The sequence below is a fragment of the Varroa jacobsoni genome, unplaced genomic scaffold (assembly GCF_002532875.2).
Source record: "Varroa jacobsoni isolate VJ856 unplaced genomic scaffold, vjacob_1.0 scaffold_180, whole genome shotgun sequence".
In the NCBI taxonomy this organism is placed as follows: Eukaryota; Metazoa; Arthropoda; class Arachnida; order Mesostigmata; family Varroidae; genus Varroa; species Varroa jacobsoni.
This window is the reverse complement of record NW_019213082.1, coordinates 143,877-165,040: the sequence shown is the minus strand read 5'-3', so window position 1 is coordinate 165,040 and position 21,164 is coordinate 143,877. Positions and strand designations below refer to the sequence as shown.

General features: G+C 40.2%; 1 protein-coding gene across 2 annotated transcripts in view; it reads right to left on the bottom strand.

Moving 5' to 3' along the window:
- Positions 1 to 8,736: 8,736 nt before the first annotated feature.
- The window catches only part of LOC111271805 (uncharacterized), a 98,764-nt gene continuing 86,336 nt past the window's right edge, over positions 8,737 to 21,164 (bottom strand). For both annotated transcript variants that reach the window (XM_086973042.1, XM_086973044.1), the window contains one exon: positions 8,737 to 10,003. The gene's annotated coding sequence lies outside the window, so the exon portion shown is untranslated. The remainder of the gene's footprint in view (positions 10,004 to 21,164) is intronic.

The window sequence follows — 21,164 nt, the reverse complement described above, 5'->3', positions numbered from 1 at the left end:
TCCACCTAAACTAAGCCGATTTTCTACCCACATAGCCGCTGTTTGCTTGTGTCCGTATGAAAGTACGAAATGACTTAAATAAAAATTCATTAGAATTTTAGCCGCCCTCGTCCCCTGTATGAAGCCCAAAGCCAAATCTACGGGCAAACAAGACCAATGCTATTGGTGAACACAGCGTTTAACTGTTCTATCACTTGATGAAAAGTTGATCAGAACAGAAGCCACTACAGCCAACTTCAAACTAACTTAACTTACGATATGTGGCGCACTAGCGCGATGCTTATAAAACCGCTATGAATTGGTCATTTTACGTGCACTAATTCGCTTTCTTTCGTAGAAGTTAACCTCAATTTTTCTGACGATTCACTGATACGAAAATTGAAGCATTAACAAAAGTTCGTAACTCGAGTGCGCGGAGCTTGAAGTAAGACCGTCCAGATTTCATTTCGACAGTGTGATCTCGGATTCGGCCTAAAGAAATCTGGCGAACTTCACAGTGACAGTCCTAAATGGCAGTTGAAGAGAGGAGCAATGTAACTTTTAATGATTATAATATTGTTTTGGCCAAAAGTATACTAGCAAGCAACAGTAAGGACAAACTAGGAGCCGTCCTCATCGATAGCCATATTGTAGCGTATTGATTAATCTGTATTACTTGATTGTTTAATACCTGGTTTTTGAAGCCAAGTTTTGGGGTGGGTTAAGTAGTCTACCTAACAAAAATTCAACACCATTTGATTTTGCAATGACGTGACTTTTTATACCTAGTATTTCATAATTTCGACATATACGCGAGACCTGCCAGAACGCTGTCGTCGTGTATATTTCAACAATTACGTAATATGAAAAGATACTTTTAGCGTAGTTCATCGGATATATAAGGTAGAAGCTGTCATGGTTTTTCTGTCCGATAGATTACCGAATCTCGCCACGTTTTTATTTTTCGGCTAGTTTCAACAAGTCACAATATATTTCAATTTTAGGATGCCTATATCAATGCGGCCATCTTCACAGGGCCTCCTAATTGTATTTTCACTACTTTTTTTTTGTTTTATTTATTAGTTCGTCTACTTTTATCAAATACACGCTCAGACATGTAGGTGTTCTTAACAGAACAAGCCAACTCGGCGTTACATGTGAGCTTCTAACAGCATCCTAAAGACAAAGTGCGCGTCCTTCATTGTTCTTGGAGAGCTCAATAATCTTGAGTAAAACTAGATAAATGAGTAACGTCAAGCAGCGCGCAAACTTCTAGCTTCTAAAATAGCGCGGGTTTAATGAATTCGGCAAAACAAAAAATTCCAAATAAAAGTAAGTGATGCATCACATAGGATTTAGTTTACTATCATTTTCTAGCGGTAATAATCGTATTTAAAAAGCGAGGGCTGCTAGTTGAAAGCCAGCTGGCGGCATGCATAGGCTTGATTAAAAAGAAGAATCCAGCTACACGTGTCTCTGCAGACCGTTTAGTAGATTATATAAAATTACTTGGTCCGATTGGCAGTCCGTTCAAAAGTTCCATTTTGGTCAAGGGAAATTCGAGCGCATTCGATAGAATTCGTTTAACGCCGCTTAACATTTAGATCGAAAAGATTAGCCGAGAGTATGCTGATTATGTCATTTTCGCAAGGTCGCAAGCCCTAATTGGTCCTTACTCAATTTTCCCACACAAATTTCATTGTTAAGCTGGAATTAGTTCACTACGCCAGTATGATACCTCTTCGTTTTTCGTACTTGAGCTGTGCGACAACATTTCCTACCACGAAACAGCGTGTATTTACGCTGGAGTTTGAGCCCAGACCACCACGTGTACCTAGATTTAGGGACCAGACACATTACCGCCTGCGCTATTACTGTGCCATGCTGTCCTGTGACAGCCTAATGGAAAAATAAGGCTCATTCGATCATAGCAGACGACTATTTAGTACTTAGTACAAAAGATAATTACAGAGAAATACAGGCGAGGTTGTTATTGAGATGTTTTGTCGTTTCTAGGGTGGCTCCGTTTGGCATTGGCTGGTTTTTATAGAGGAACACGACGTGCTTTATAGTTTTGTGTTCAGCTACCTTGATGGCCACGTATCTAATAATGATTGAAATGCACGTTTTCGTACGTGGATGAACGCGTTCCTAACAAGACAGTTCTAATTCTTGATCTGCAGTTTATAAATGTAGGCCTTCTGAGGTTCTTATTTTAGGACATACTGGTTGAAGAGAACAGGGTCGCCATTAGTTTGTCTGCTACGAGACTTGCCTCCGGAAGGTCGCACACTTTCATATATGCCTTAAGACAGCTCATCACTAGAACAAACGCTCAGTTGAATCATTCAGCTTGTCGAGCCTTATAAATAAATAGATATGAGTAAATAAATAAGTTATGCATTGGTTTGATAGCGTATTTGACTACTGGACCGGTGTATTCGATACCCGTTCGAAAGCCATCCGAAGCCTAGTGGGTCAAGACACGTGCTCGTAAACATCGAAAACAGTACCTTCTATGAGTGTGAATCTAGAACAAAAATACAGCGCATGTGAGCCTTTTATAGTCATTTTTTGACTAAATCCCTAGACCACAGTGTTCGCAATAAAGGTTAGACGCCGAAATGTGATGTTGGGACAGACCCATCGCAAAATAAATCGGGTGATTGCTTTACTTCACTATAATTAGATAGACGAGATAATCAGTCGATATTAGATGTTATCACTTAGACCAATAGCTTCGTAAATACGTATAAACAAATTACAGAAATTATTAAATCCGAGTGCTTGAATCCTACTTCGCCAAATCTGTTGTTGACAAATGAGGTATAGCGTAGACCCATTGGTCGATCATGCTATAACCTTGGAAAAAGCCAACTATTGACTTCATGAAAATGATTTCAGTCATTCTTGATAACAATAAAAAAGGACGTATCAACGCATCGCATTGTGCTCTAAATACCACGTCTATTACGTTGTTCTAGCCAAAGACAACATTGACATTAATCACACGTAGGATGATATTTAAACATCATATCCAGAGAGTGACGTCTTCAAAGGCAGGAAGGACTGCATATTTGCTCAACCATATGTAAATTTATTCTGCTACACAGTATATCATATGTTAGCCTTGCCATGCTAACGAGTTCAGTGAGTGAGCAGGAACGCGAGCGGTTCTCTTCAAACCGCTAATTAGGTTTATGCCCGCTTCTATGAGAAAGCTTTGACCGGCAGGGCCCCCATACAGGAATAAGCACAATGAAATGTTTTCCTTCAGAGAAGTAATTCGGCCGTGAGTCTGCTTATAGATTGTGCTAAAAGACGAAAATTAAGTCTTGACTGACCGGCGCCCAAAAACTGATAGTACGAAAGCCAAGTGTAGGATCAGGCGCCGACCTTAGTGATTAATCCTTTGTTCTAATCCTACCCCTCGAACTCCAGCGCGAAATCAAACCACAGGAAGGAAGTTTCGGCAAAATAGTCTACAATGGCCGTCTTTGCTCGTGCTTCCGCGGCTTTTATAGCGCTGTCTCCCTCTTCGTTACAGGCACAGCTAGCTTAAGAGGACTCTGGTAAATTGAATGGCCTACAGCTGACGTATGCAGTCTACAGTTCTTACTCATGATATAAACGCCAATTCCTTCTCTATCCTCAAATGGGTACCATCCGATAAAAAGCAAAAAAATCTCACAATCGCGAACGGTAACGAGGGTCAATACTTGACAGCTGATTAAGGCGAGCACTCAACATTTTTAATTAGGTCCAATGTTTGTCCATTTATCGTTGATATTTTAAATGAGTTGATATATCTCTATAGATTGTGGCCTGAAAGGTTCGTGTGTTACACTTAAAAGTGAAATATTTTTGAAAGTATAACGCCACTACGATGTCTCAAAATAATATGTATGCAACCGTTTCTTACGTAGCTGCTTATTTACTTTAAGGCCGTAATGAATAAATTATGCTGAATTTGGCAGTGTTACCTTTGCGGTTTGTGAACTAGTAGAATGTATTGGAATGGCCTCAGGCATCTTCACAAGGGAAGTCCTAAACGTACGTGCATATGCTGTCCCTTCAGGTAAAATTCGATGTCCTAACCTGACGAATTTCTCGAGATACGCTATCAGAATACAGAGAGCATCAAGATAATAGCGAAAATGGATACAAAAGATTGACCAAAAAAATAGTACGTAGGTCTTTCTGCACGAAATCATTGTTTATATATGAACCTTTAGGACGAGTTCAGACTACAGTCACAAAACAAAATGGGTGCAAATCATTTACGCAAAACACAAAAAATCGAAAAGCTTTAATTTTTTGAGGTTTCACGCTGAAGAGCGAACGCAGGCATAAAAACAGCAATAATAACAACAGCGAAGAAGGTGTTTTAAAAAACGTACTGATATCCGGGACGCAAAGCGTTTATACAGTTAAGGTTGTACATAGCTAGCTCCTTTACTATCATACGTTTTAAACGTTTGCGATATTTATATAAAAAATTGCTTAAATAGAAATTACTAAGTAAAGGGGTATTACTTTCACATGTAGCCCCATGCTTGGTATAACCTGATTATCTTATTTGTCACATTCTTCTATCTCTATTACCTACTTCGTCGTCACTGAATCAATTTTTAATCCTTACATAATATTAAAAAATGATTCGTTTGGACCAGTTTTGAAGTTATTGCGTGAAATTTTTCGTTCTTTCAAATACGTTACGCTTTTTAAACCTTGTGATGCCTGCCTGGCTCGTTCCGCTGATCAAAGGGTATAAAACAATCAATTTATTTGCGGCGAAGATCTGATCCGTAACAGCTGAACCTTACAGTCTTGGCAGGCAGCTCGCAAGAAATGTTCTGTAGTTAAGGCCGTTTTTTCCTGACATACTGCAGACCTGAACAATTACCTGTCAGAGGTAACATTTGCAAACAGAGTATTTTTGGCCTAACGTACGCCTAATAATACTTAATAACTTTATCAAGTTCATACAAAAGTATCGAGTGACGCTGCTATTTCTCGCTTGTGTGTATCGCTGGGAGTGCGTGCATTCTTCCGTTCTACTATGGACTGAGAAATTTCCTCGGATTAACTTCGTCGTGCGCGATCAACTTGAGAAAGCGTTGGACCGGAAAACTGTTATTTACTGAACAGGGTTCAGTAGGAAGAGGCTTATATCTTGAAGATGTCAAAAGTTGATAGTAAAAAAACCAAACAGAAGCGGCAACAGAATGGGAACATAGAATGTCGCGCTATTTATTGTGAGCGATCGGCTCCAGTTGTTGTTTGCATGTCGATCGATTTTACAGCGTGCGCCTTCAGGTGTCGTAGTGGAACATACATGTGTTGGTAATTGAAATCGTAGTAAAATGCTCATAAAATCATCATTATTTTACTATTATTGTGCAACAAAGGCGCTTGTCTAAATAAGTTAAAGTTGAGCATAAATATTTGGGCTCACGAAAAGCTCTCGCTGGCGTACAGTGAATAATTTACATGCTCCATTTAAGGATTCGTTAAAATTCTATCTTAATATGGACTATTATTAACCGTAAATCTACTTTTTTTTTTTTGCAAGTGACAAAGCTTTGGCAGGTCCGTTGACAATACTTGCAATTTTTTTCGCAAGTATTTCAATGCGTAACCAAAAGTAAAAAGACAGTAAGCTCTTGCTAAAATCGCACGGTCTGAATAATGATCTGATAAGACCCAGCAATTAGTATGCCTTATATACTTGTCTCTATAGATATTAAAACAATTGAGCCTCGACTGACAAGCAACACAGGTGCACCTTTATGCCTGCGGCCCATGAACGAATCTTTCACATGATGTACTTGTCTTCCTGTTGGGTGTATAACGCTAATGATTACTGACCATTCGAACCCGTTGATTTCACTTTGAGACCTAACCTAATTCTATTAGGCTCACTTAGAGAAAGCTTTTGCTGACTGAATTCATTTGAAGTACTCCCATCCGTATGATTTTATGGTATAGGTCTAAGCAGCGGCCTTGATATCTCAATCTGTTTGGATGGAAAGCAGCTAGGTGGGCCATAAATGTTTGCCTAGTAGTTCCGTTGCCTTTTACTAGCCTTTGTCTATTTTCCTATAGAGATCTCGGGTGGACTATGCGTACTGGCAGAAGCTGCACACGGACGCAGGCCTTCCGAATGGTGCTTAAATGATATGAGCCTTGGCTATACAAGGCTGGACCTCGTGAGACCGGACGGAAAACTTTAGAGAGTCCTACGATGGATGCTCCATCATTTTGCGTTTTGGTCTGGCTCGAGCATCGTGCACCTTCATACACGTTCATAAAGTACACGCATAGCTCTACACAGGCAAAAGCTATGAACAGGACGACAGCCCTCCTTGTCGAAGCCCTATGAGCAGCTTTTCGCTTTACTCAAGCAGTTGAGGAAGCTTTGCTGACTCTCAGCAAAACTTTTGTCGCCCTTCTTCCTCGTGGAAGGGGGGCGACCGTATAAGGGCTTTTCGCATATGCCCTCAATCCCTTCCCATCCCCTTTTGAAGGCAAGGGTAGAATAAAGATCTTTTTGGAGATACAAGCTGCTGCATTCAAGCAAACGAAGCGCTACATTATCACGTGTCAGCTTTTCAATATTAACAGTCAAGTACTACCTCGGCTAATGTCTAGCCGTGAGAATAGGATCCTTCAAAGTGAAAAAAGACAAGGAACAAAATTTATGTTTTGTGTTGTGGTCGTAAGCGGACCGTTTTGGCATCCTCTAGCATACTATTATAAAGAACGTGTACGTTCTGTAACATTTGAATCGAGTGAAAACGTGAACCTAGACGTAATGACTAATAAATACATTTTCCACGCGTGGTGGAAACAATCAGTACAGAGTTAATGGATTTTTCTCATTAATAAGTCGTCACCAACACCAAATACAACTGTTCCTCTTAGCAAGGTCTAGCCGCTACTTTTAGCACCAGAAGAAAGCCACTCTTTTCATACAACTCGAAAGACAGTGTGTCGTTTTTAGAATTTTAAGCGAAGATTACCTGTTATATCACTCAATCTTCTGCTTTCACCACGATTGAAAAATTTCCTTCCGAGAATCAATACTTCATGTTATCGCTAGCTTTTTGAAGAATTCTGCAAAACCGCTATTTTTTAATATAATACAGTCATGGGGCTTAAGTACTTCTCGCTATACATGACAGGAAATAGTACAAAACAAAAAATTGCGCTAATCATTAATGAAGACTACAAACTTCCTCGTGCCGTACGTTTGCAAGGAACAAATACGCTTGACATGCAGTCGTGAGGTTAGGGCTGTTTGTATATTCTCGTTTCAACGTTATTGAAAATCGCCTGCGACATAAACGCGACTATGTTTGAATTGCATATGGTGCGACTTCAGGTGGACGTTCGCGATTTCAGCTCTAATTAAACGAGAAAAACAATATGTGTAGATGGCATAACATCAACTATCATACGCCAATTCCTATGATGGCACATGGAAATCATGTGATACTTGAAGTTGTTTTTTTTTTTTCTAACGAACAACACCAAGTTACGAGCTAGGGTTATTTTTGTCTAAGGGTATGATCGATATTAGGTTGACTTAGTATCTCCATTGTACAACAAAAATTGTGTATTTTTGGAGAAAAGTGGCTGGCTATCCGCCGGCTTATGCCTCCATGATGTTCCTCAACCGTTAGCTTAAGCAAGCAGTGCATTTAGAGTGTAGTAATAGCGGATTTCTTGTGTTCGAGTAGATGCGGCGTTCACTGACACACTCTGGTTCGAATCCGAACAACCTATCGTAGGACCGTCTATATCGAGGCATAGAGAACCAATACCTTTAGCTAAGCATTGAGACCGACCTTTACCAAAGACATAATATCCAGCAATACAATGCCGGGAGGATGGTAAGTTTTAAACAGGACGATAAAAATTTTTTCGAAAAGGTAAATGCAAAAATCGGAATTCTGCTACAGCGCATTTTGTAGAGGTCTGGCGTGGGATAGAAGGAAACCGATGCAGACTGCTTTACCGTTCTGATAGGCTGATTGTCTGCATTAAAACATCTACAGCTATTTATATCTTCCGCTGGTTATAGTAGAGTTATCTAGCATATTATATCAATATAATAGGTTAAATATATCACCCTTATGCTTATATTATGTTTCCATTGAATAAGTACGCGAAACTTAATGCACATAATGTAGCGTGGAGTTATCGCGTCTAGCAGTCTCACCGGATATGGTTGATGGGTGGCGACATTTTTCAAGAGGGACGTCAAAACTTGCCGGTTCCGGCGTTGAAGGAGGACGTACCGGTCGACTGTCAGCTACGCACTGCCTCATCGCAAAGCGTGGCATCAGGAAGTATAGAGAAGCGGGCCGGCAGGCGATTTCTAACCCGTACTTTCCCAGGAAAGCTGTCTCTTGAACGTTGACACCGCTAAGCTACTGAGATGAATTCATTGATACCTTCGGGGGCGATATCCGCTCCTGTCTTCAACTTATGGACAAACGATGGCGTAATTCGCTGCCGCACCGACACTCCATATTGTATCCTGCTGTATAACAAACACTCTGTGACGAAAACAACATGTCTGAGAAAAAAATCGAAAGTACGAAAAACTTTTCCATGGGCCCCAAGGTAAACTGAAGACAAAATAAATATTGGCTATTACCTGGTTAAAAACTGGTAAAATTTTCGGATTCGAAACTGCGACAAAGTAATTAATCATGCCAGGTCACTAAAACACGTTCGCAAAGTGTATTTTCTTTTTTATAGAAGGGCTCAAACATTTTAGCGTCGGTACCCCCACAGCGATCAATACTGAATCACGATAGTTGAGTAAACAGTTTCCGTGAGAGTTTACTGAGGAACGTATTTGCGGACGTAAAACTTAAAACAAAATAGAATGGACAAGGCAATGAAATAAATACTTATTATTATACAGACTTCAGTGGGATGAGCAATGATTTGAAGTTGGATGTTTACTAAACTCTGATGTTGGAAGCGTACCGATGCTTGAGGCGTCCCGCTATTACACAGGTTGAATGGCAACAGCCACTCGATTCCGGTATTCATTTTAAAGAGGCCTGTGTCGGTTCAAAGACCACTGTTGAATTACATCATGACTTTCGGCCGAAACAAGTAGCGGGAAAACTAGAAAATGCAGGACAAAACAATCATCGCTTAGTGGCCATATGCGATCACTTTATTTTTCAGGATTCTTCGTTGAGATACTTTAGCTTTACAATGCACCTAGACTGAGGTATTGAACTGGTTCGTTGTCCAACACCTAGGCGTTGTTGTATAACTGTTAGCTGACGCGTTTACGATCATTTTCGCCGATTCAAAGATAACACTACCTAAGTACATTCTTCTAAAGACGATGAATAGCCCTCGATGAATATTTAGTATTAATATGAGATGTGACGAGAGCAGCAAATTATTTGCGGAATTAAATACTATAAGTAGGGTATTGGGTGTTTTGCAGGCATAACAGGCAATTTTGGCCAACCCAACCCAACCCAAACTATTTAGCAGAGGTCTCCCACATTAGAACCTGAGGCCAAGGATCGTGGATTCTCGCTCTACTGAAGAACCCTTCTGCTTTAACCTTGAAGACTTACAATTGAGGTTGGCACATGAAGCACAAGTAGAGCCAGACATAAGTTCAGTGTTTAAAGTTGACTGAAATACGTTTATAGCCATAACGTAGATGGGTGCATTGGGAAATTCGTGTCTTATTTCTCTATTTGCCATGTAAATACTGAGGTAGTTGTTGTTATGATAGAAAGCTGCGAAAAAATTTTATCAATGTGCTAACTTTAGCCTAACAAAAAAGAATTCCTTATTATAATTTTGATTGTTACGGACTAATTTTAACGCAGGCTTTCAGCGTTTGCATTCATTGGATAATGAAAACGCAACAGCACTCTAGAGCTGCGCTCCGCGATGCTGGAATCAGTGTTTCTTCTATTGTTAATTTTCGAAGAAGAACTGAGCTTTCGGGTAGAGTCAACGAGGAAAGAACCTGTGGGACAAAATAAAATACAGGCCCAGTTAGTGATGGTAACTTGTTCTTTGCAAACTGCAACAACTGTATAGTTTTTATATTACAAAAAATCAGTTTAGCATGTCGGGACTATCGTTAATCTATAATCGACAGTTGCTGCTATCTCTAAGTGCTAACGCCATTCACCTTTGTACAAATGCCAGCCGCCGTTTATTTTTCGCCCACAAATCCATCAGTCACCAAACAGCGTTTTCTATCAGTTGAATATGTGACGGTGTTATGGGAGCCGTACGCACTGATTTATTCTTTCCGTCTATTTCTGTGCATCGTGCAGTCAATTCGCAGTCTTCGAAGAAAAGATTAAGCAAGCCTTGAGAACGCGTAGCTCGTCTGCGAGTCCCTGCGCCCGATGATACTACCAATATACTAATGCCTTTGAGCCTTTGCGTTGTCTACCCTGAGCGTGGTCCTGGCATCACTGTACCGAGCTTTGCCATTACCGAGTGGCTAAGCAGTCGAGGCAGTAGGACAATGAACGTTGGAACGGAGACATTAGGAGGAGGACAACGCTAACAGGTCACAAAAGTCTACATTTGGGCCGACAGAATGGTCTAAAGCCCTTAGCTGTCAGTGCCACCGCTACTTAAACCGCTGACGGCCTTCTGGAATCTTCTAGCAGAAGACTTAGTTGAAAAACACGACGACTAAACCATTTGGATGCTCGCTAATAGTCCTTTACATTGACAAGCCAATTTTCTCTTGGAGCGCAACCATACAGGTCCGTATCGACACGCGTGCACGGACAGCAAAAGCGCTTGATTTTGTGATAGAATACCGTTCCTTTGCGAAAAGTCAAATTTACTTTCGGATAGCGCGTCAAACAAGGCTAGAGCCACCGCTCGAAAATTTCGCTCCTATAATTCGATGCTGTACCACTGCATATCAACTACTTCTAATTTATAATCTATATTTTCTGCTACTAAAATCAAAACGGGTAGTAAACTGGCTAGCTACAAAGAGCAAAAGGGTCGTCAGCACCTGGACAGATAGCCTTTCGTGCTAGCAACGTGTAATGATAGCTTGGTGACTGAAACGAAAATGGCCTACACATTTTTTATACTAAAATGTTTTTTTATTACGCGAGCAAGAGACAAACGGCGCATCCAAACCGACCTTTCGAACCCTATCGTTTAGTCGTACCATCATATGCTAAACCCATAGTTAGGTGATGGCGCTAACCTGCCCAGGTTTCAACACTAATGTTCCCTGTCGATCAACGATATCTAGTGTCGTATTGCTCTTATCCGCCTTCTAGGTTCCAGAATCCCAGACTGGAAAAGGAAACACAGAATATATAGAAGCTCCCATTGATACGAAACTGCTACGAGAGACAGAGAGAGACAACACGGCTGTTCCTGTTGAAACAACTGTGAATCTAGCGGCGTGATTTGGTTGGTGGCTTGGCAGCTTCTAGCTACCTCCACTCATTGGTGGATGTCAGTGCCGTAATAGATGTCGATTCGCGCTCCCTCAAAGCTGTCGTCCGCTTGTTTCCTTCGGAAAGTTAAGCCTAATATAGATTGTGCATATGTCTGTTCACTTCCGGTAGGCGACCATCGTTGAAGACACTGAAGTGCAAAGCGGCATCTAAACGAAGAGGGTATGAAAATCGTAAAAAAGAGATGGTTTTTCTTCGAGAGCTCATCAAAGGAGACGCACGGATTAGATAAATTTGATTTCAAATTGGAGATAAAGTTGGCAGGCAATGTGCAGATTCTTCAGACATTTTAGCGGTGTCCTGTTTAGGTAGCCATCGGACTCATAATAGCAAACATGTTGTCACCTACTGTAGCCTAACGACTAGCTAGAATAATACGCATTTTCATATATATATATGGAGAGAACATGTATATAGGGCAGTTATATTTTAATTCACTATATTCCAATGGTATGTAGTTCTTAGACTCTGTGATGGCCGGCTTGCAAATAGATATTTGGCAGTTGCTATTCAACGAGACATTCACAGGGTCTGCATTTAGTGTTCAACATATTTCTCTGTAAATATTATTTTAGCCATTTTGATGGGTGGTTGGTTTTATTGATATATACTGATTTTATGTGATTTAGTTATATTGATTTTAATGATTGACCGTAACAGTATCATTTTTATGGCTGCAAGTTAGTTAATGGCACGGGCTGTTTCGATGTAATCGATGAGTTTTTGACATTATAGTTCAATAAAATCTTAATAACTTAGCTAAAAGCCATAGTTTTCCACCGAAAGTCGTATCGATCTGGTTTCTATGCGGTTTAGTTCAAGTTTAACAACTTACCGTGTTCTAACGCATCTGACTTGTAAGTAGGTAACTTTTAAGGTACCTGCTTGACGACATTCGATCATTTTGTCTATTATCGAAACTCCCAGCAAATTTCACAAAGCGAACATTATATACGCAAGAATAGCGCGAATTTATTAAACTTTTTTATCATTTGGTCTCGTGGCTAAAGAATTAAGCCTAGGAAAAGGCCCAAATATATCGTTATCAAAAACCAATATTTTCGAAAGATCACTCAGTTTGAGCCTATTAATAGTCGAAAAAAACGAATAGGAAATTGGATTCTCCGTACAAAAAGAAAGGTGTATATATATATATATATATACTGGTGGTCAGCCAGAATGGACCCAGATCGTACACTAAAGCATTTTAAATGTATATTCTCGTGGCATATAATTCTCTTACTAATTCTAGCAAAGCGTAGGCTGAATTTCATCAATGACTCAGCCAGGTATTTATTTTCTTTTTCTAGCATAGCAATCTTTCTAGTCAACTTCTGTTTTGACTCGCTAACTTTCATTCTTAAGAACAGAAGCAATAATTCAATTCCATGATCCATTCTAAACGTTGCGCCTCGATCGTCTGTCCTTCGGATGTTGGTACTCTGCAATTGCGTATTTTTCCACGCTGTTAGCGCCTTAATTGTGGTACCGCGATGAAGGACAACAGGAAGGCCCGAACAAACCCGTCTATCCTAAATGCGCATGTGGGAAATAAAGCAAAATTGGAGACGACGACAACAAACTGTACGACCGACAAACCTTGCCATGACGCCATAGAGCGAGAGTAACTAGCAGTTGGTAATACGGAACTGCTGGTTCGAAGTCATCGCCTCTGCTTCTGTTGATTCTGCCAAAACAGAAGCATTATTTACGCGATACAAAGGCTTGTCAGCAACTGTCAGGGATAGCGTAGCAAACGCTACGTGTGCCCTAGCTGCTCATATTGATTGGTTTTGGCGCTGGTGAAAAAGCAGCAGGGCACGCAGCAACTCTCGTAACGGAAACAGTAGGAACGCGCACCTCTAGCTTCAGCAGATTATGTTCTATCGATTGCGAGATTCATCCAAGTAGAGAAAAAAGGAGACGTAGGAAACAAGAAAAAGGGAAAACACACGTGGCGGAAGCAAGCTTTGAAAGTACTCCAGTTCACACTCTCCACCAGCTATGGCCATGCGTTGTCACGTATATATATACGTATATATAAATGTGTATACAGATGCAGACACACATACACGCGATTGACAGGGAAAGAAAGATTAATGAAAGACAGGCATTAAGAAAGGTAATAGAAGTTATGGAGAATTCAGTCAGCGATGAAAAAGGGCGTGTCATAGCTGGCCGGCAAGAGCGTATGTGTCCTGAGTCGGAAAAACAATGTGAACGGTGAAATGTGAGCAGAAAGACGAGACTGGGCGCAGAAAAATACCAAACGAGCGCCAAAAAAGCCAAGGTAAATTAAGTAGCAAAAAAGTAATCACAGGAACAGGCTAGGGAAAACGGAAAAGGTTATCGGATAGTGAGCAATGCGGCCTTATGGAAAATGTGTACTTGACGGCCAAGCGAACCATTATGGTAGAGCAGATTCAACAAGTATGCAGGAACAATGCTACAGATAGGTTTACAACCACTCGCTTAAACCGTCGCAATAACAGAGCGGGAGCGGCGAGAGTCGTGTAAAATGAATAGAAAAAATGGATAGAAATAAGATCCAGGAAAGAAAGAAACAAAAGAAGACAGGTAAGATGGCAAAAGAAGAATGTACACTGTGTGTCCGTCCGTTGCCGCCAGTGGGGCAACGATCGAAACGTAGGACGATTAAGCAGTCAGAGAAATATTTACTGCAAATCTCTGGCCGACTATACAAACGATTGACATGCCGACGGATATCAGATGTGACGTGATGCGCATTTATAGTTCCCTATAGAGGGAATCTCCTTCGCTTAAGGGGTCAATTAGTGAAGAAGCAAAGGCATTACGTCATTGTGATAATTGACCTCATTATGGCAGACCGGATTAGAACAAAATTTTTGTGGCCCAATAATAGCCTCGCCTAGCGGTTTGAAGGAATGAGACAGTATAACTTCTTAGAAACAAAAGGCTTGACTTCAAACAGCAGGATTGCTTCATTCGTATTCATAAAGGTCTATGTGTATTTTATCAACTATGCTCCATATATGGTACGCTTTTAAGGACTAGAATTTGTTAAACCTTTAGCGCATTGATCTCTATGCCCATTAATATTGATGTTAATGCCCACAGACTTTCTTGTATGAATAATTGTTTTCTTATATAATCTTTGATACGGCAATATATAAATATGTCGGAACCGAGCGCCACATTGCCGGCCAACTGCATCAGCATCCCTTCAATGTATACGTTTAAGAAGTTCTATGAAATGTCCCAGAACACACTTGAATTAGCTTTCATTAACATAAACTGAATACGACTTCAACTTCAGCTCCAGACACTGCCTTAGCGAGAGCTATCGCGCGGACCAACAGCGACCGTGGAGTTCTCCTAATTGTATAAATAATAGGTACGTAATAAATTTATGCCGATGTATAATATCGGCCATATATGAAACAGATTTGCGATCTGCTCACAAATGAATAGTTTACCGCCTTTGCTATTAAAGAAATTGAATTTGTATTAGTTTAGAATTGTCAAACTTCTGTGTTGATCAGGCTACCCCAAGAATTTCTTAAAGCAAATTTAGCAAGATCAAAGAGAGCTGAAGAATGACGTAGAAATGTCGCGCTGACCATAACAAACCTAAAGAGAAAATACATTTTTATTGAACTTCAGCAAAATAACAATAGTACAAACTACGTTTGTGCATGATCAGAAAAAATATTCGTTTCACAAAAGCTCGTACCGAAAAAGGACGTCTTCATAAGTCTGCCATATAAGTAAAAACAGTACATTAAAATTATAAATCAATAACACTTCTGTTAAATCCTTGCTGGCACCATTGTTCAGAAGTAAATGCTAAGTTCGACGGTTGTTATCGTACAACGATATTGCTACAGAAGTATGTTGTCGAATAGAAAAACAAGTTGAACAAACGTTTACTTGTCCTATATATAAACGGATTAATCTTGATCTTGGTGCTATATTTCATCATACGCTCTTTATAAAATGTTTAATACAGTGACGGCACATGATTTCTGGTACACAAACTACTTCAGGTCGACTCTACTATGCTACGCATTGCGTCATCAACAGAGTTCTTGGGGCCTAGTACAATTTTGCCATAGGTTTCTGTCGGATAAAGTTCCTAGCTGGTAATATAATAATAATAATAACAAAAACAACAATCAGAAGAAGTTCATAGTTTGTTAATTACCTCCTCTTTAAAGCTAACGCATATAATCCATCAGCTCCCTTGAGCTACCCGAAGCCAATCTGCTGTAGCGTATTTAACGCTTTCATTGGTTAGAACGCTATCTACGTACTGTCAGACATAGTAAATCGTGCAGAATGACTCGTTCGACTCCGTTCATAACTGCAATATATGACAAGCAAGAATAAACATAAACGCTTGTCAAACGAGAAAGCTACAACGTTGTATATATAATCCCGTTCGCTTTAATCGAGCCACATGAATTTCTGTTCTTCATTGGTACTTTATGTTCCGAACGAGCTAGGTTCCAGTTGTTGCTGGTACTTTCAAATCTTTTTTTTTCCAATGTTATCTTGATAGCGACTGAACTGCAGTGTCTGGCCGACTGTATTATGGCCACCACACATCTCAATGTACGTGACCAAGCATAACTTTGGTACTTACTTCGAGAAGCACGTACGCTTGGCGTCATCCTGTTACCGTTTTAAGGCTAAAACGCGTTTCGGCTGACCATCGTATAACATGATTAATTATTTAGAGACCGAAGGATCATATCACTTGGGGTTTATCCATAAGTACAAGCGATGGATCAAGGAACTGACAAAAAGCTAAGCACGATGTACGATTGCGACGTTCGTGGTACTTAAATTCAATAAAGCCATCAGTTGCCTAGACTTGCTTCATCATATATAAACTATATAACCTATAAAGAACGAATAACATCATTTCGCTTGTCTAAATACACGAGGTCTATGCAGTTTTGCAAGATGAATCCTTGCAATACCATATCACTAGTTGCTGTACATTTATTTTCAATCCTTTCTCAAATACGAACTATAATATATAGCTATATAAAAAACCTACCCTATATATCTACTTTGGATTCTGACTCTCCTATATTAAGCATTTGTGTTTCCGGTTGTGATGCGTTCTTCTATGTGCGTTTAATCTTTCAGGTTCGTTGTAGTGGGTCAGATAGTGAAGCGTTTGACTCACTGGCAGAGGTCTCTGGGTAGCGTTGTGTTTGCTAATCTCTCAGCAAGCTGCTGCCTATTCGTCCGCTACGTGCGCACACCTATGGACCTCACGCCGTCCCTTTTTCATCTATTTCTTCTTGTCATCCGCAGATACACATAGAGAGAAGAGCAAAAATAGAGCAAGCGACGCTCGGGTTGGTCCGGGTCCACCGAAACGGCAAATGAATACCTAGGGATATACTGCTTATCATGCCTTCAATGAAGTGGCCGTTCCTCAACCGTACACTGACGTCATGCCGCATACCTTGCCATTATTGACTAGCTTCCCCCATGCGTTCCTAGTTCGCTTTCTTTCTCTATCTAGTCGTCAGTCCTCTTTGTTGCTTGTCGTTCCTACATTCATTCAACTTGACAATTAAGAAAGAACCTGCTCTGCCTGTGCCACCTGCAGTGGCAAAACAGCTGAGTCGATTGAGTAGCAGCATGGCAGGACAGAAATGGCAGGAAGGGTGGCAGTAAGACATAAGGGCTAAACCTGGAATAGAGGAGCACTACTAGAAAAAGAAGAAGTAGTAGTAGCAGTAGCAGTGGTAATGGGAGTCGTTGTGGTAAACTTGTCCACTGCCGGCAATGTCCCCTCCGAAAGCGGAAGTCTAGTTGGTTGATTGGATATCGACGGGCATGTGACGTTTTCGTATTTCCAGGCGACAGTGATTAGAAAAGGAAACTAGCCTTAGAATACTATAAAAGGCTTCTGCGATTAGCAAAAGGTGCGGGTTGCTCGGTCGCCACCTGAGACCGAGCAGTAGGCAAAACCTCAACGACTATCAGCTGTAGCCGTTAAGCTTAACTGATGAAACAAGCCCTCTCTTATCTGGCCCGGGTAGACAAACCCTAGAATAGTAGAAATGCTTTATAGCTGTCGATTGCCGCAAGGAAAATAGGAGAGAAAAGGGCAGGCAGGCAGGCTATCCCAACTGCGATATAAACCTATTGCTCTTGCTTCAAGAGAGCAAGGATAGAAAGACATAGCTGAAAAGTACAACAAAGCATGCAGTGACTTCATAAGGCCTAAAAACGCATGGATACAAAACGAGGAACGAGACAGAAAATGCGATCGGAAAGTGGTAACAGCAATAACTCAATTTCAGCTTAATTTTTGTCCGACGGCATGAGTATCTTCGATTACCTCTCAAATAGCTAGCCTTTTCTAATGGAAGATGTCAAGATAGTGAGTCGTAATTCAGTTTAATCTTCTTCTGTGGATTCTTCAGTTTCTTTATATAGTAAAATTTGGACAGCAAAAGTAGTGTTCGCGAAAAGGTTCAGAAGAATCGTAAATGCTCGCTCTATGAATGTTTTAAATAATCGAACCGTAAAACATAGATTGTTTGTGCTCGGAGCCACGATGTTAATGGAACTATTTTTGCTTATCTATACGGTCATTTTGCCAATTGCAAAAAGTCAAACAAAGTACTTAACCTCTTCATTCGCAAGTTTCTTTTTACGGGATGTCCGTGTTTAGACAGATACTAGTCTAGCGCAATGACGATGTATCTATAATATTTCTAAAATGGCAGTATTTCGATATATTTGTAGGTCCTGAAGCCTTTAAACATTGCGGAGTTCTCGTTAGTCTATAAAGATGGCCCAGGCAATATCTTATATGAGTCCTAAAAAAGCGTATCGTCAACCGATCGAAGTGTTTCTTGTCAACTGGAGAAGTTGACAAGTGAAAGGCTATCGCGTCTCAGTATGATTTTCCTACATGGAGAGTGGGAATGCTAGATCGGGAGGCTTTGGTAATCAGTGTACGGGCGCTTAACTTCTTCAAGCAACGAGGCGCCTCCAGCTAAAGCCTACTTGAATTAAACATATCTCGCATGTTGGCCTAAAAACAAATACTACGGCGCACAGGTAGAAATGAGGATCAGTTAATTTAAGAGAATAAATCTTATTAGTGCATGCGAGATTTGCCAGGGATTTGGGGCAAATAAGACATGCATGACAGACTAAGTGTGGTATTTTATTAATATCCGTGTACGTTATATTCGTATATGGGTCCAAATGACTGGTCTATTTTGTAAGGTGGAAAATTTGAAGAACGTCGTATTCTATAACCATTTCCGAACTTGAATCTTTAATAATATTACGAACCATGTTTAAAAGAAGCAGAGTTTGCCTATTCTGATAGTGTGTATTGACATAAGGCTACGTTCGTAGAAGCCTATGCCCATGTGATGACAAGCCCCAAAGGTATTGCGTGAGAAACCAGTCGACATGCTTTCATCATGGGAGAAGAACTATATCTAATAAAACGTAAGATCAGGCATTCTCACCTGTACCCGTGCAAACCAATGACTAAACAGACGACGAGGGCTGGTATATTTTATAAATGAACGTGCCTCGTAAAAACTATACAAATGAAAATTCTGACATCTTAGTTGGTGGTCCTTCCACATAGTTTTAAAATGCAAACAAGAGTAGATAATTTCTACATCAAATTCTGCATGTGGCTCCTTTGTATAGAAGTGTTGTTAACACTTCTGTAATGCTTCTAGTATTCATATTTAATTATTGTTATTATAGGCTGTTACAAACTAGTCTGGCAGACTATGAAAATAACTTTTAAACTACGCACCACTAGAAGACGAAACTGGTCTGAAAATTTCTCCTAGAAAATTCCTAGAAACTTGCAAGTGAAAACTAATTGAGTTTATGAAAAATGGATTCAGGACATAAATCTTTTAAAGTCAAAAATCCATGTTCAGTGGTGAATTGTTGTCCTTTGGAAGCTACACTACTGGGAAAATTCATCGAAGATCGGTAAAAAAAAATACTAAATAATGAAGTTTTAAATAAAAGTACAGTTGAATGGTATAAACTTTTCAAGAGCAGAAACTAGAGAGATGAAGATTAATGACGAGCTGACAAGATGTCGGACTCCAAAGACAAAAGCCCATTTTCACCATCGAGGAGGCGATTCACAAAAAGCAAGGGTTTCAGTATAAAGACTCCGTCGGCCTAAACCGGCAGTTCGTAAATAACGTGTTACAATAACGTGTTCGTAAATAACGTGTGGGTAATAGTGAAAATGTGAAATATAGGTCCCCCGTAAATTGACTACAGGCCAGTTGAAAATGCATGCCGTGTATTCCACGTGTAATTCGCGGGACCTTAATCAACACTGCTTAAAGCGTTCGCTTGCCGTAAGCCAGACATGGTTCGGCCTGGGGGACCAGGCAAGCGAATGACCTTGCCTGGGGAGAAATAGAGCTCTGTGGCAATGTCGAGTAGGTCCTGACATAAAATGATAATAGTACTTGAGACGGACATCAGCGGCATCTTCTGCCATGAGGTATTCGCTGAAACTGAAATAGTGAACGCGCTCAACTTTCAAGAGATTCATGGACCTTTGTCACGGCAATCGAAAGCATGCAATTTGGTTACTTGATGACAACTCCAAACCTTATTGTCGTACCTCAACTACTTCCCAGATTGAGCAAAATCATACCATTGGCTTCAACTTGCTTATTGTCCCGATTTAAGTCTTTGCTACTACAAGACTTTCCATCTCTTAAAAAGAATAGCTGCTATGGATGTACAGCCTACTATCGATTTATCTCGAAAAACCATAGATAGGGAAATTGCATATAGGAACGAGAATGGTATGGCTGCCCAGAAGCTGTCAAAGCGCCGGGACAAATGTTTAAGAAATAGGCTTGCAATATATATTAAACAAATAATCATTCTGGCCCAGCTAGTTTAAAAATTATTGAATTTTCAGGTCTGTTGGATTTTTTGTACCAGCGTAATATAATTCCTGTGCAAGCTAGCTATGTGTCGAAGATATTTGTCGGCCAAATCCAATCAAGGCTGTGAAGAGGAGAAGAAACGGAATTATACAGCAATATCTATAGCCCTGTAATTATGATTTATATACTGCTCACCCTGTAGTTACTGCAATGAGCTAAGTTATCAAAGGGCAAAGTTGCGCCTAAATCAAATGCCCCAGTAGCTTGTTCGTGCTAGCTTAGTTCTTTATAATATAGAATTTTCGACCTAAGCGAACAGATTGTCTCTACACAGATTAGATGACTTATCAATTTGAAAACAAATAGCATCTAAATCTTACAGGCTTTCATGCTAAAAATAAACGCAACTACATTGTACGCTTCCTATTACAATTGCTATCTGTAGCCTTTTTAAGAGTTTGATTGATTTAGCAAAAATATCAAAATTTTAACACTAATAATAATGATAGTAGCATTCACAGCAGAAAGACTCCAATAGGGACTTCGTAGAAACGCGCCCATATGGCGCGTGATTCTTTTTCTGTCCATACAGTCTTTACGGTGCGGAGCTCGCGGCGTTAAGAAACAAGATGTTTCAGTAAAACCGATAATGTGCGGACTTGTTCTGCATAGATTACATACAGTTAAGGCACTCCTACACATATAAAAAGATTAATCTTGAATGCAGCATCCAACCAGACTGGCATAAAGGTTAAGGATAAAATTG